Source organism: Vicugna pacos, chromosome 28 (genome assembly GCF_048564905.1).
Source record: "Vicugna pacos chromosome 28, VicPac4, whole genome shotgun sequence".
NCBI classification, from domain to species: Eukaryota; Metazoa; Chordata; class Mammalia; order Artiodactyla; family Camelidae; genus Vicugna; species Vicugna pacos.
This window is the reverse complement of record NC_133014.1, coordinates 16378134-16393747: the sequence shown is the minus strand read 5'-3', so window position 1 is coordinate 16393747 and position 15614 is coordinate 16378134. Positions and strand designations below refer to the sequence as shown.

The following is a 15614-nucleotide window of genomic DNA, read 5'->3' as shown; positions in this document are numbered from 1 at the left end:
CAGAATCCAAGAAGGGAGGATAAAATTACTTCCTCAAAATAACACATTAAATGAAGGACATAAAGTTAAAATCCAAACCTTCTAAACCTGTAAGACATCATGAAATTAAATGCAACTGCTATGACTATCAAAGCCATTATGAATAAACACATTCACTTATTCAATGAACAGTGTTGGGTGCTCAGTGTTCTAGGTGCTGGGAATAAAACTTCAGGCGTGTCCAATAGAGTATGGTATACATGGTTTAATGTCGTTTCTGAGCCCATTCTGAGAGGACTGGCCCCTGCTGCCTTGCCCTCTAAGAGCCCTGATCAACAGTAAAACCCCTGCCGTGCTGACACCTCCATGCTACAAGAAGTCCAGCCAGGCAGAAGGGTCCTGTGTTGACACGCTAATTAACAGACCCAGCTGAGCTCTCCGCCAGTAATAGTTAGCATCGCGTGCACTCGTGAAGGTGACTGCCTCTGAGGTCCAGCCCTGCATTCCCTCCTTCCTATGACTCCAGCGCCAGCTGCTATCTGCATAAGGAACCTCTAGGAAGAACCACAAAAAGTAAGAACCATGGAAGTAAGTCAACTCTCAAAACCACGAAAAATGATACTGCGTTGATGCTTTAAGCCACTGACTTTTAGTTTGCCCTCCAGCAATAGCTCATCCCAAGAATGCATGATGAAGAAATCCCTGAAAGGTTTCAGAGAGGAGAGGGCTGATAAATTCAGTTCATAACTGAACATTTTAAATAGGTAGGGACATCAGAGTGTGCAGACAGCAGGAGCTAAACACCCCGTCCTCTGCTCCCTCACGCACCCAAGTTTATCTGAAGTCTGAGAGCTGCTGGATGAAACTGAGTGAAGTTCCTTCTCCCAGGTGAAAATAGTAAATACCACACAGATTCAGAAAGGCCTCCAAGGGGAGAAACACGGGACCGAGCCTCTGGCGCGGGGTTTCTGACCGATGGCTGGCGACGCACCAGGTTCCGGCTCCGGCAGCACTCTGTTAGGACAGCCCCCAGCGATCCCTGCCGTCCTCGCTGCCGTGCAGTCCCACGCTGGCTGGACGGGGCTGACTTGTGCTGCCCGTAAGACCTTGCAGAAATGACCACGTGCAACATCTGAAGCTTTTGTCTCATGTGCCAGCGGTGGTTTCGCCTTGCTCTCTCTCTGGACCACTTGTGCTGGAGGAAGCTAATTACCACCTGGTAAGAACACCCCAGAAGCCTAAGGAAGGGGCCGTGTGCCGAGGAACTGAAGCCTCTGGCCAGCAGTCAGCACAGATTTTGCATGATCATGAGTCTTCTTGGATCGTTCAGCCCCAGTCGAGCTTTCGGATGACCACACCTGGCTGATATCTTGGCGAAACCTTTATCTGCAGTTTAACAACTGGTTTTAGATTGATTTCTATGCACTAATGCCAATCATTTCAAGGCCATTTAAAATCATTTCTAGTCTTCTCCTATTACTAAATTCAATTTCCTTTCAGTTTTAATATCATCTATTTTATACAGAGGGGACAACAAATGTAACATGTACATAAGTCAAAGAATCATTTTTGTAAAACTTCAAGTACATATCGCTGTACTTGAAAAGTATGTAACTACTCACATACTTGAAGCTCCCGTGTCCTCATTCCAGTCATTGCCCTCTCTCTTCATTCGGATGTAACAATTCGGAATTCTGAGTTTATCGTGCCCCGTAATTCTATTATGTATATAATCTGCCTAAATGACATAGAATCTTTCTTCAAATCTTTGTTTTTGACCTTTTGAAAAGGGAAGTGACACAGTATATAATCTTCTATACTTTGACAGCTTTTCCTCAATGTTGAGTCTTTGAGGTCAAACCACCCTGATGCTGTAAGAGGGGTTCACTCAGTTTCACTCAGATACACTGCTTACTTAAATCGCAAAACGCTTATCCAGTTTCCTGTTAGTGGACACTGGGCTTGTTTCTGGCTTTTTGCCATGATAACCAGCGATACTGCTGACATTCCTGTGTGTATATAGTCCTCGGCATTCACATGAAAGCTGTGTATTCCTCAGTGTAAAACCATTGAGTACCAGGGTTTAAGAAAATGCCAGTTTCCCTAAAGGGTTGTGTCAATCAACGCTGCCGCCAGCAGCAACGGAGAAGCCTCGTTGCTCCAAATCATCGCCAAGATCTTGGAAAGTCAAAATTTCGTTTTTGTCAATCTGGTAGGTGTGAAATTACATTTCATTTCTGTTCTAATTTTAGTGTTTGCTGATGGGGTGACATATTGTCATATATGCATTGCCCACTTTGCTGCTGCTTCACTGAAATGCGTGCCTGTATTTTTCACTCTTCTAGTGAATGCATTTTTCTTTCCCTTGCTGATTTTTACTGTTATAAGCATATTTTAAAAATCAATTGTTTCTCAGAGCTGTATATGTATATATGGCATTTTCTTATACAATTACTTTATTTTGATTTTGATTTTAAAGTGGTCTTATTTAGCAATATTTTATTTTATAGTTTGTGCTTTTTGTGTTTAAGAAACACCTTCCTAAACCAGAGTCAAAAACGTAGTTTTTAATATTTTCTCTTAAAATTGTTAAATGTTAGTTTTCACGTTTAAGTCATCGGTTCTCCTGCAATCTGTCTTGTTTTATTTTGGCTGTTGTTTTGTTTTTATATTTTAAGGGGTGGGAATCCAATTTATTTTTTGTTCATGTGGATAACCAATGTGAATAAAAATTTGTCTCTCAGTCCATTTTCAAGTAAGAACTGTTTTCCATGAAAATGGTGGGTTAGAACTGGTTGTAAATGCTTTTCTCAAGACTACTGTTACACGTATATTGGTATGCGGACTTCCCATCCAGTCATACGGAATACTGAAAACACATACTCAAGCGTAAAGATTTACTAAAATGAGTTATTTTTACTGATTCCTCCAGCTCATCAAGGACGTTTTAAAGGGAAACATCTGTTTTGTTTCTTGCAAACACACAGATAAGAAGAGGGTTGATGTGCTGCCTGGGTTAATGCGAGGCACCCGAACGTTCACCCGCCGTTGCCTGCACCCCATCCACCGGTGTAAATGTCAACACAGTAAAAAAGGCAAATGCGATTTCAGTATAGTAATGAACGTGAAAACCTGACCGCCCCCCTGAGATGGTCCTGAAGACCCCCGGGGCTCTGCAGACCATAATCTGAAGTATCAGATCCCCAGCTCAGGATTGAACTGAATGGAAGAACTGTTTCTCAGCCTCCCCACGCAGAGGTGGCCGGCAGGCAAATCCACCTGCCCCTTCCTTACGATGCTGGCTCGCCGGTTGCCGTAGCAACGTCCAGGCATCCTTCGCACCTCGCTGCAGCAAAGAAGCAGCCGCGCTGAGCCGTTGCTCCTTCGCTGGTTTCACTTCTTTATTTTTCCTCGACTAATAGATGGCCCTCGGCAGTATTTTCCAGTTTTATACACACCCAACTTTGACATATTAATTTGTTTTTCACATCAATCATAAAAGACAAGGATTAATGAAACACATATGTACGCCTGCAAGAATGAGTTTTTGGCAGATTGCCCCAAAATACACTTTTGGTGATTCCTTAAGGACCCGATGTCAAATATTTTCTAAATAATGAAACAGAATTTTTGTCACCAGGCTGCTGCTATTCCTGGAAGATTTGGAGAACAAGGTACCTGGACAAAGGTGGGGGAAGTGCAGACTTCACCTGTTGCTGGGAAAGCACCGCTCCGCTCACGGAAAAGAGGCAACGCCTGTGAAAATTCCCAGCCTTGGCTGGGGAGAGGCTCCTCCCCGTGGCGGGAAGCTCCTCGAATCAATGCCAGACACTTCCCATAACCCCTGTCCTGGCTCCACTTCCCCGTTACTCATCTCACTGCCCCTCCCTCAAATCCTCTTGTAAAGGCCCAGGCTTTTCTTCCCTGAGAACCCAGCGCAGACCCTGCAAGGCAGGTAGGTGGGAGCTGAGAGGGGATGAGACCCGCGCAGGGGTTCCAGCTCCCACATGTCAGGGACGATGTACAGGGGTCCCTGGCTCGGGGATCACAGGGGCTCTGAGCCTCAGCAAAGGCAGCCCTGGGAGGTCTCAGGTCGGCGGGACGGACAGAGTCTCAAGGTCTCTCCAGAACTACAGGCGGGGGTGGCGCCTTCAAGCCCGATTTGTTCCTAGAAGACCAGACAGAGGCGGAGACAGGAGGGACCACACGGGGTTTCTCACGGCCCCTCTGCCCACCCTCCCCTTAGGTCCTCTGGTTGCCGCCTCCTGCCGCAGACACGATGCTGCCTCCCACGGCCCTCGCCAGCCTGTCCTGGGGGCTGCTCACCTGCCTGATGCTCCTCTCTCAGGTCCAAGGAGAGGGTTCTCTGCCTCCAGTACTGGGTCCCCCTTGTACGGTCAGGGCCAAGAGGAGGAGGAAGCTCTGTGTGCCTCCCATGGCCATGGGATGTCCCCCCACAACGGAACTGCCTGCCACTCCTCCTTCATCACTCCTTCCTTCAGGGCAGCTGCGGGGGGAGGCACTCAGCAATCCATTAACACTGGAGTGAGATGAATTCTATTTTCTTGGTAGAATCTGATTTATGTGGGAGGATTAACGAGGGAAAGGACAGAGGACCACTAATGAGATGAGTACGAGAAGGATCCAGTGCAGGGACCGTCAGACCCGAGGGGGAGAAACGTCAGACTTCTGAGTAAAGGTGAAGCATGAAAAGAAAATATCTCAATTATTAGGTCTGGTTCAAGATTTTTAAAAACGTCTGAGAGTGTTGGCAATGGGGAGAGGCAGTCAGTGGTCTGTTCTCTTCCCCAAGCACTGACGTCATACATATGTCCCAGGTCCCCTCCCCACTCCAGTCCCCACTCTCCATTTCACCCCATCGCTCTCCTTTGTGTCTCCCTCCCCAGCTGAACATGCCCGGAAGGATCTGCCTTCTGCACGGATCAGCTGCCCCGCAGGCTCCGTGGCCAGTGGCTCCGGAGTACTGCTGTGCCTTGTTCACAACACCCAGATCCTGGGCGGATGCAGAAGTGAGTTCTGGGAGTCGCACTAGGGCTGAGAAGGACCAGCAAATTAGAGACCAGGTTGTTTGGTGCATGGACCCCATTCTCAAGAGATGTTTGAGGGTGATAGCGAGCACCCTCACCTTGTGCAAACACACCCGTTGTCCCTCCTTCAGCCCTGCCTTCCCCGCTGACGTCTCAGGCTCATCCTCACGGTCTCCCTGCTCCACACAGATGGCCTGCAGGAAGCGGCCTCGGGACACCTTGTGTCTGTGCTCAGCGGGGCGGAGGGGTCCTTCGTGGCCTCCCTGGTCAAGGAAAATCTGAACCCCCTCTCAGATGTCTGGAATGGACGTCATGACCCCACAGAGGTACACTTACATCCACTCCACCTGTTACCCCGCGAGACGCTATGGCCACCCAGGCCCGCTCCCTGTCCCCTGCGCCTGCCCCGGAAATGCCCCAGAGAGCCCCGGAGCTCGGAGACCCAGGGAGTAACTGAGTAAAAGGGAGGGCCCTGAGGCCAGCTGAAGAGCTGAGTCCTGTGAGGTCCCCAGCCTCCAGCTCAAGTTACTCTGCCTCTTGTCAAGCCTTTTCCGTCATTCACGCATCGTGCCTCGCCATTCAGTTCTCTGGGCTTCCCTTCTCTGTGTTAGCAAGTCCTACACTGGATAAGTATTTAGGACTGATGCACTTTCTCCTCGCAAATATGACACTGTCTTGGAGGCTCAGAGGGAAATCACAAACGCACCGCCAAGAGCTGGTCACACACCGATACGTGCACCGTGTTTCTTTCTTCTTCTGCCTCCCAGAGCAAAACCAGCTTTTCCCGAGTCACTGTCTTGAGTCACTACCTCACGCTGGTGGAAAGGGCCGGATTCACGCGTTTAGAAGGAAGGAGACGAGAGCACTGATGCTTTCTTTACGTATTTTAAGTACATTGATATATTTTTCCTAAATATAAAAAATAGGGAAAGATATCAAAGTACTTACCAGTTCGTCTACCTTTTTATGAAATTTAAAGTGATAACATACGGACAGACTTACTTCACTAGGCAGAACGCCCTCGAGGGCCATCCCCGTTGTTACAAATGGCAAAACTGCATTCTTTTTCATGGCTGAGTCTCACGCGTGTATATCACGTCTTCTCTATCCAGTCATCTGCTGACGGGCACTTAGTCCTACCAACAAAGCACGAGGGGTCCCTTTCCCCCACGTCCTCGCCAGCCTTTGCTGCTTGTGGCCTTTTTCACGGTAGCCATCCCCACGTGTGCAGGGGACACCGCACTGCGGTGTTAACGTGCGTTTCCCTGATGATTAGTGAGGCTGAGCATCTTTCATGTGCCAGTTGGCCATCCGTCTGTCTTCTTTGGGAAGTTGCCTGTTGAGGTCCTCTGGCCCCTTTTTAATCAGGTTGTTCGTTTCTTTGATACTGAGTTGTGTGAGCTGTTCATGTATTTTGAAGATACAATGCTTACATATCCCTTATCAATCATATCGTTTAAAAATATTTTCTCCCATTCCACAGGTTGTCTTTTTGTTTTCTCAGTAGTTTCCTTTGCTGTGCAAAAGCTTTTAAATTTAACTAGATCCCATTGGTTTGTTTTTAACTTTGTTCCTTTTGTCTAAGGAGACAGATCCAAAAAATATTGTTACTATTTATGTCAGAGTGTTCTGCTTATCGGAAGCATTTTCAGGTCTTACATTTAGGTCTTTAATCCATTTTGAGTTTAGAAATATACATGTGTATATATATATGTAGACACACACACACACACACACACACACATACACACTTTCCCTTTTTATTTCTTTAAAATTATACCATAAGCATTCTCCCACACTGTAAGAAAATACTATTTTTAATGGCTATGTAATATTTCAGGATACCTTTATATCACAATTCAGATGACCAAAATTTGCTAGACATTTAAAAAATTTTACCCTTGTTTGGCGTTATAAGTAGTGGGAAGAATCATCATTCTCTAAAACTTCCTCATTTTTTAATTTAAACTAATTTTAAAATAATCGAAAAAATTCTTGATAATGGAAATGCGTTCTGCACTGCCAGTAGCGTATCCATGAGCCACATGTGGCTGTTGGATTCTCGATATGTGATTGATGCCACTGAGGAACTGGAGTCCTCATTTTACTGAATTTTAAGAAGTTTGCGTTGAAGTCCCCATTGTGACCTTCGTGGTCAAAGCAGACCTTGAGGAGTTCAAACGCCACCTTATTTGCTTGCGTGCGGGAAGACCGCCATCTGGTGGCCTTGCAGAATACTGCCTGTGAACGTTTTTTGAAACCAAGTTGTATTTGCAACTATAAGCACACTTTGTAGTTGGAATGGCATGATGTTCAGGGCCCCCAAGGGTCCACCTGGTAGTTTATATAAAGTGTCTGCAGGTTTCTATTGGTGTGGCTAAAACATAGTCAACTGAATTCACAGGGGGACCGCCAATGCCCAGACAGACGCTGAGAATGAGCCCCTTCGGGAAGCTCACCCTTGTGGCTGAGCCCTTAATAGACAACTGACATCTCTAGGAGTTGCCGACTCCAGAACTAGGCCCTCCGTTTGTTCTGCTGGTCAAAGTTCTCTCTGTTTTAAAACGTTTTTCAAACCGTTTATTCTTTCAGGAGCTCCTCTTATTTGTCATCACATATGCCCCTTGACAGTGCTTGCTCTACTCAGCATTTTTGTTCTAAAATTCATATTGTAGATTCTTGTATATTTGCCCTATAACCACCCCCCGATTCAGCTCTTACTCCTTCCCTCATATCTAGCGTGTAATTCCCAAAATTGGTCTGAAATGTGTGTATATCTTTTGAATATATACATTAGCTATCAGTGATTTAAAGGGGGGCAAAATTAAATTCCTCCTTTACCCAACTAAGTTTGTAAGTAAGTAACAGATAGACAGTGGTGGGAAACGCGTGAAGACCAACATGTCAGCTTTATTACTGAAAGAACTGTTTTAAAATGCAGCTTTGTGGTACAGCAATGTTGAAAATTCTAATAGTGAACCCCAGAACTAAACTTTTTTACCGACGCACCAGCAGCTCCAGAAAACCCACTAATGAAAGATTCCTGTAAAAATTCAGGACATCAAGTCAGACCAGAGGGGTACATACTCTGGGCAGCTGGCCTGAGAGGAAAGAGGTGGGTGGAGGCTGGAGGCTGGAGGCTGGAGAGAGGATGGGTGGAGGGGGTCTGCTATGAGCAGGGTGGGTATCCCACATCCTCTAAGTTATAATTTATTCCTTTTTGGTAGAAAGACTTCAAGGATGTGCAGATTGTTTCAGGGAACTCCCTCCGCAAAGAAAGCAGAAGACAGAGGCAAAGTGTTCACATGAATGGAAATGAGTAAGTGATACTCCAGCACGATGTCAGCGAAAACCTGAGCTGTTTGACAAAGTAATTTCAGCATCACCTGAAAGCCGTTTGGGAAGAACAGGTACTTAGTCATCTTTGCACAACTCCGCACATGGCTGTTCATCTTTTTCAACCCAAAGCGATCAAAAATTAGGTGACCGCAGTCAGTGGCTCTAAAAACGGAAACAAACTGATGTCAGATTCACTCCTCTTAAAGTGCTGCTTCCGTTTGTCTGGGCGACTCTGAAAACTCACCGGTGTCTTCCAGCTCGAAAACAAAAGAACTAGTTCTGAAACCATTGTATTATAAAGTTGTTTAAACAGCCTTCAGCTACAATCAGAAGAGTAAAACTCACTGTGCGAACAGCACTGCAGCAGTAATAGCAACCTACCACATCCAATAAAATCCCTCGTTCACAATAGCAATAAAAATAGGAAATTCCCACTGTAGGAATTCACCCCAAGGGTATGTCCTTGCATTTGAACCTAACAGTTTATCGTGGGAATATTCGTCATGAAAGTGTTTACAACCATTCTTATAAAATGACGCTGATAGTCGCTGTTTCTAAATGTGCTGACTTGGCAGAACTTTAAACCGCTCCGGCCACTGCGTGTTGTCCCCAGCCCCGGAGAGTCACCACTCCAGGAGGCAATAAGTCTGCACACAACCCTCGTTCGAGCTGTATCTGCTGAGTCACCCTAGGAGCCGGCATCGGGGTAACAGCTCGCATCCATGTGGACAGCGGGCAACCGAGCAGGGAGTCTCCCCTGGAGGGCAGGGGCCTCAGGAGACGCCCTCCGCCTGGGGCCCCCGCAGGACAGCCCTCCCGGGCCCCGTCGCCGAGGACGGCGCTTCGGCGTGCGGGGGGGCGGCCGCGGCTACAGAGGGGCCCGAGCAGGCCTCCCCGGGCCGAGGGGCTGCACAGGGCAGGCGGCGCCGCCCCTTCCGGGGAGGGATCTGGGGCCGCGCGCCGGGTCGGGGCTGCTCCGGCCAGGCAGGCGTGGGCCGCGCCCGCTGCAAGCCCGGGGTGGGGGCAGTGCTGGCCGCGAGGCGCGCGGGCGCCAAGCGGGCTTGGCCCGCCCTGCCGCCCCGGCTGCGGCCCCGCGGCGCGTTCGCCCCGCCCCGAGGGGTCACCGCGGCAGCAGGCGGGGCCTGCGCCCCACGGGCCGGCTCCGCGCGCGGCGAGCCCGGCGCCGACAGCGACGCCACGCGGCGGTGGGGCGCGGTGCCGCGTGACTCGGCGCGGCTCCAGCAGGTGCAGGAATGTCTATGCAGGCAGCAGGTGGGGCACCTGGAAACTAACCAGGAAAACGCTAGAGAGAGCGATGTGCAGTGTGGGTGTGCAGCGCTCACATCGCTTCCAGCTGTTCCTTTCACCCTCTCTCTCTCCCTCCTTGCTCTTCCCCTCCCTCCTCCCTCCCTTAATCTCTCTCCCTCCCTCCATTTCTCTCCTTCCCTCTCTCCCTCTCTCTGTCTCTGTCTCTCCCCCCCCTTTCTCCCTCATCAGTTTGTGAACTTTCGCAGAGTACGTTATACCTCCCTTCTCAGACTGGAGATTTAGCAGAGTGGACACAAAGTAGTTAATAAGAGTGGGAATTCCGTCTCTCTCGTGTTTCTAAATTACTTCCCACAGGCACATGCTATTCAGCACGTCCATGGATCAGAAAACACTCCAAGGACAGAACTCTTTCTGCAAACTGCCCCTGTGTCCACCGGTTTCTCTCCGTTCTATGTCCGTGGCCCATTTTCCCACACCCAGAGATGTAAATACAGTGTTATTGACTGGTACGTGAGCTAAGCTGACAGCTGGTGGCACTGCTTCTCAACCAAAATTCGAAATTCCTAATGCGTAAGCAGAAGAAAGTGTATCTCTTTATTTGCCGTCGGAAGTGATCTAAGCTCTAAGGACATGAGAATTGCTAGGGAAACAGATTTCTGAACCCAACGCCTTAGAGACAAACGGAGTACGTCTTGGAATCTGCAGGTTTAGTGCTGCAGATGATTCCAACTCAGTTCCTAAATCACGTTATCGGAAGTGGAGACACGGGATGGCAGGGCTTCAAACTCAAGAAAAGGAGGGGATAAAAGTTTCCTTCCGACATGTCCTTCCTGTCTGGGGGGCTTGCCAAAGTCTGCAATGACACTGTGCTGCTTTCAATGTCATACGCACTCACATATGTTATAATGTACATCCGTATTATATATATTTGTATCATAAGGGGTTATTGATCATCAATCTCAATTCTCTTAAAAGATTCCTTCCCCATTCACAAGCAAGATCAAAAGTAATCTGTTAACTCCACCAAACTAATGAATAGCTGAGAGTTTTTTGTATCTGTGTTTACTGACTTTCTAACACTTAATTATGAGCACTCTAAGTCACAGAAAAACTGAGACAGTTTTATCATGAAGACCCAAATGCCTGTCACCTGGACTCTACAGTTCATCTTTTACTATGCATCCCTCTGTTACCCATCAGTGCCTTCTACTGTTTTGATGCAGCTTATTTCAATGCAGGCTGGAGGCACTACTCAGTCTGCATCTTATTAAGTAACTAGAGCTCAAGATTTGTTTACGGTTTTCGTGTAAAATTCACATACAAAGAAATGCATATATCTTTGGAATATCATTCAGTGAGTTCAGACAACCACATTCACCTGGGGTTCATAGGTGATGAGGTTTTGGGGGACTGCCAGAGTTCTGTCCAAAATTGTCCTAAATTTTGGGAAGCTTCAAATGACCCAGATGCACCTGTCTCCACATGAGGATGACACTGGAGGTTGGAACATTTTGGATCTTCCATTCTTTGTTTCTCCCCCAGTCATCCTCTCTAGGAACCCTGGCTCTGCCATCCAACTCTTTCTGTTTTGACCTTTTATCTTGTTCTGCCAGCTCTCCTGTTCTTAAATTTTCTGGGCTTCAGCCAGCTTAGTCCCATTTGGTAAGGCATTTTTGCGCACAGACAATTTAGGTAATAAGAGTTATTCCTCATTCCCAGTAGGATTTTAGAATTTCCATACTCTGTTAACTACTCTCACGGGAAACTCAGCTTGATCAATATTTTCTGTCACCTTTAATAATAGCTCCTGTAACTGAATACTTTTTAAACACCGGGCACCATGTTCAGATTTTTACAAAATATTGCATTTATTTCTTAACAGCAACCCTGAGGTAAATTTCAGAATTTATTAGACCCTATGTCCATTGAGGAAACCAAAGCAGAGGTGACAATGGGATGAGAGGCAGTGTGGGGAGGGTGTCACAGTTAGGGGATTATGATTAAGTCTGATAACAGACTGACAGTCAAAAAAAATAACAATTAAACTTACGTAGGCAGAATGCTGTCAACATGGAATGAGTTCCAGAGAGGATGAATCAAGTTGGTAAAAGGACCTGAAAATCAATGTATGTAAAGAAAAGTAAAAGAGCGAAGAATAGATAACCTGGAAGATTCGGGAGAAAGCAGGTGTCTGTTTCCCAGTAATGAAGGGGTTATCATACGATGGGAAAGATTCCATTCAACTGTATTCTGGCATGTGGGCCAGGACCTAAAAGTTACAGGGAGGTAGTTTTCAATCCAATATAAGAAAAAAGAAGTTTCTAATCAATTGAACTGTCTGAAGATGGAATACTCTACTCCATCAATGTATGTTACTAGAGGTGCTCGAGAAATGACTATGTGACCACTTATCCGAAATTTGTAGACCGGATTCTTGCATGGGGTGGAAAACTGTATCAGTTCTGCTACTAGGAAAGCTAGGGTTAGGGTTAGGACCGAATGACTCCTAGTAAAGTAGCACTGAATCCCTGCATGTGACTTCCTTTTTCTTTTTCTTCTAGTCTTTTCCATTCCTTCCAGAAAGAATCTCTGACTGGTACTGGTGTATCTCAAATACACTTGTTTTCTATTTATTCCAGATTATTACATAATTTTTTAATTTCTCAAGATCCTAAATTCTCTGCTTGTTGCAGCTACTAACTCTTCTTCATGAGGTTTATTTCCTTACACAGTCTACAGGTTTTTTTGGTTTTTTTTAATATGAGGTCAGCTTTAGGGAGACAGTCTCGCAGAGATGTGATCGTGTCTCCACAAGAATGCCGTGGGAAAGCTTTCTGCAGGTGAGCTAAGGATTCCTCTGGCTCAGGCTTTGGGGTTTTTGGTTGTTTCATTGTTTTTTGTCCGCTTGTTGGTAAACTTATGAACTTACACTTCACAGACCACGCGGTACTATAACTCGGGCTGGGATTATAATTTCTTTCTGGCATTATTTTTTCCTCAGGTGAAAGCAAGTTTCCTTGCTGCCGAACTATGCAAAGTTTGGGGATTTTTTTTCAAGTGTGTGAGACTGGGAAACTATCTGAAATTACAGCCTTTAAACTGGTCGCTGACTTCTGGGCTTCCGTTTTCCTTAGACGCCAGCCTGGTTCCTAGAGGTTAGATCTTGCAGACCCTCAATGCCAGTCCCTTTCACGTCTCCAGCTGTGACTTTTCTCTCTGATTCTCACACATGGAGACTTTCTTTTCTTTTCTTGAGCTGGCCACAGAATCAATGTGTTCAGGTACCCTTCACCCGGTATTCCTATGTGTTTTTCAAGGGAGGTGCTCACTGATCTGTCATCAGTACACCTCTATTGTTTAAAAGCGTACAACTTAGGGTCACACGCTTTGGCATGGAGTCAAATGTCGCTAAAATTTCGTAACTTTGTTTTCATTTTCATTTATCGTTACAATATCTTTTGATTTGTGAACTATGTTGGGTTTTTGTTGTTGTTACAGCAGTTTTATTGAAATCCATTTCCCATCCCAATTTGCCCATTTAAAATATACAATTCAATGGTTTTTAATATATTCCGAGTTACTCATCTACCTCCACAATCAGTTTTAGAACATCTTCATCACTCCAGAAAGAGGCTCTGAACACATTAGTACAGCCCCTTTCTCTTTTCATTCTCTCCCCTACAGCCTTAAGCAGCCACAGAACTGCCTTCTGCCTCGCTAGGTTTGCCTGCTCTGTTTATTTCAAATAAAGGGACCTGTATCATGTGTGCTTTTCGGTGACTGGCTCCTTTCACTGAGCATAAGATTTTCAAGGCTCACCCGTGTAGGACACTTTATTCCTTGTCATGGTCTAATTGTATTCCATTATACGACTAGACCACATGTTCGTTCATTCATCAGCTGATGGACATCTGGAACCGCTTCCACCTTTTGGCTACTATGAGTAATGCTGCTGTAAACACTCATGTACAGCTTTTCTTGAAAACGCATGTGTTCCCTTCTCTTGGAGATATACATGTATACATAGAGAGAGAGAGAGGGAGTGGAATTGTCAGGTCAAACGATAACTCTGTTTAATCATTTGAGGAACGGGCAGATTGTTTTCCAAAGCAGCGGTGCTGTTTTAAATTGTCACCAGTAATGAAAGGGGGTCACATTTGTCCGCGTCCTCGCCGGCGCCTGCTAGCGTCTGTCCCGAGGGCAGCTGTGCTGGTGGCTGTGACGTGGTATTTCACTGGGGCTTTGGTTTGTGTTCACCTGATGGTCAATGAATTGAGTCTCTTTTTTGTGCTTATTGGCCATTTGCATGTTTTCCTTAAAGAAATGTTTCATCCAGTCCTTTGTCCATTCTTAAACGGGGCCGCTTACTTTTGTTGTTGGGTTTACCTGTTTTCCACGTGTCCTGGGTGAAGTTCTTCATCAGATACACGATTTACAAATATTCCCTCCCGTGCTGTGGGTAAGTTATCTTTCCTCTCTGTTGATAATATCCTTTGATGCATGAAAGTTTTCAGTTCTGATAAAGTCTAACTGTCTGTTTCTTTTTGTTGCTTGTGCTTTTGGAGTCATATTATGAAATCATCGTCAAATCCAAGCTCACAAAATTTACCCCTTTGTTTTCTTCTAAGAGCTGTAGAGTTTTAGCTCCTGAATTTAGGTCTATGACTTGTTTTCAGTTAATTTTTGTATACGGCATGAGGAAGAGGTGTGTTGGTAGTTTAAAATGACAATAGGATTAGAGAAATTGGTTTTAAAATCAAATTATGTAAGTAAAAATGTGGTATATTTAAAGAAAAATATAAAGTATATAATGATGCATGCTTATGTGAATATGGCAAAAATTGTGAAGTGATGTATGGCTAATTGAACTAATGACCCTGAGATACCGTCTCACATTGATAAATAGTAAATTATACTCTGAATGGGAACAGAGTAATCATCAAAACATTTATTTTACCACAAATTTATATTTTGAAAATTTCCAAACCTACCAAAACTATGTAATAACTCAATGAATATTCAACTTCTTTCACCTGAATTCACCAGTGACTTACCTTTTATCCGTTCTCTTTATCCTCCCTTGGGGTAAGGCAGTTGACCTCATGTAAAGAGAAGTCTGGTCTTTGTCAGGACCCCTGAGAGTTAACCAGAAAGCGTCTGGAATTTCCTGAGGGATAGAAATGTCTTTGTTATTCGTGGCAGGCCCCTAGGATCACACCCACAGTTTGTGCTAGTAAGTTGGCTCCCTAGGGGGTGTCCACCCCAGAAAGGCCGGCAGCATCGTGGAGGCGTGGGGGACTGGAGCTTCCGGCCATGTAGCACCAGCCCCACACCTGGCAGGTGAGGCGAGCAGGGAAGGTGGGAAATGGGGTGGGAGGTGTTGCCAAAGATGAAGCCCAACCGTATGAGCAATAAATCATCAGTCTTGACGATGTAACGCAGTCTCAGTAAAAACACTTGGTATTTAAGCCTGGACAAGCTTCTCTGGTTGGCAGTAACGTATGCATAATGGCGTATGTTAACACCAGGAGGTAATAAGTCCCAAGAATGATGGGAGCTTCGCTTCTGGAACCCTCCCCGACCAAGCCCTGTGCTTCTCTCCCTTTGGTTGCGCCCAGTGTGTACCCTCCTTATATGAAACTCTGATCATATTACAGGGTTCCCCTGAGTTCTGTGAGTCTTCCCAGTGAATTATCAAACCTGGGGTGATTTGGGGAAAACTGCTAACTTTCAGTTGTAAAATGAGGGCCGTCGTGTGGGGCCTGTTCTGGGTGCTCTCTGAAAATAAAACACCAACGTTCCTCACTTCTCTCCTCTCTTGCGAGCAAGACGGGAATGTCCTCCGTAACCACGATAATAAAAAAACATGTATTACCCAACGTGAAATCTTTTGTGGATTTTTGTTGTTGTTTGACGCGCAGTCAGTGACAACGTGTCCATTTCCGGTGCACAGCACAACGCCCCAGTCACGCATATACA

The 15614-nt window shown here is 45.9% G+C and overlaps 1 long non-coding RNA gene and 1 pseudogene across 5 annotated transcripts in view; one reads left to right on the top strand and one right to left on the bottom strand.

Annotated features, from left to right (window-relative positions):
• The first annotated feature begins 4258 nt into the window (after positions 1 to 4258).
• LOC102545708 (lithostathine-like) lies at positions 4259 to 5896 on the top strand (annotated as a pseudogene).
• Positions 5897 to 7917: 2021 nt separating this feature from the next.
• LOC140690050 (uncharacterized) overlaps positions 7918 to 15614 on the bottom strand; it is a 33883-nt gene continuing 26186 nt past the window's right edge. For 4 of the 5 annotated variants that reach the window (XR_012065245.1, XR_012065248.1, XR_012065243.1 and 1 more), the window contains 3 exons: positions 14690 to 14802; positions 11686 to 11749; positions 7918 to 8528 (listed from right to left, as the gene is read on the bottom strand). This is a non-coding gene — a long non-coding RNA (uncharacterized lncRNA). The remainder of the gene's footprint in view (positions 8529 to 11685; positions 11750 to 14689; positions 14803 to 15614) is intronic. The other variant, XR_012065247.1, reaches the window with a different exon arrangement.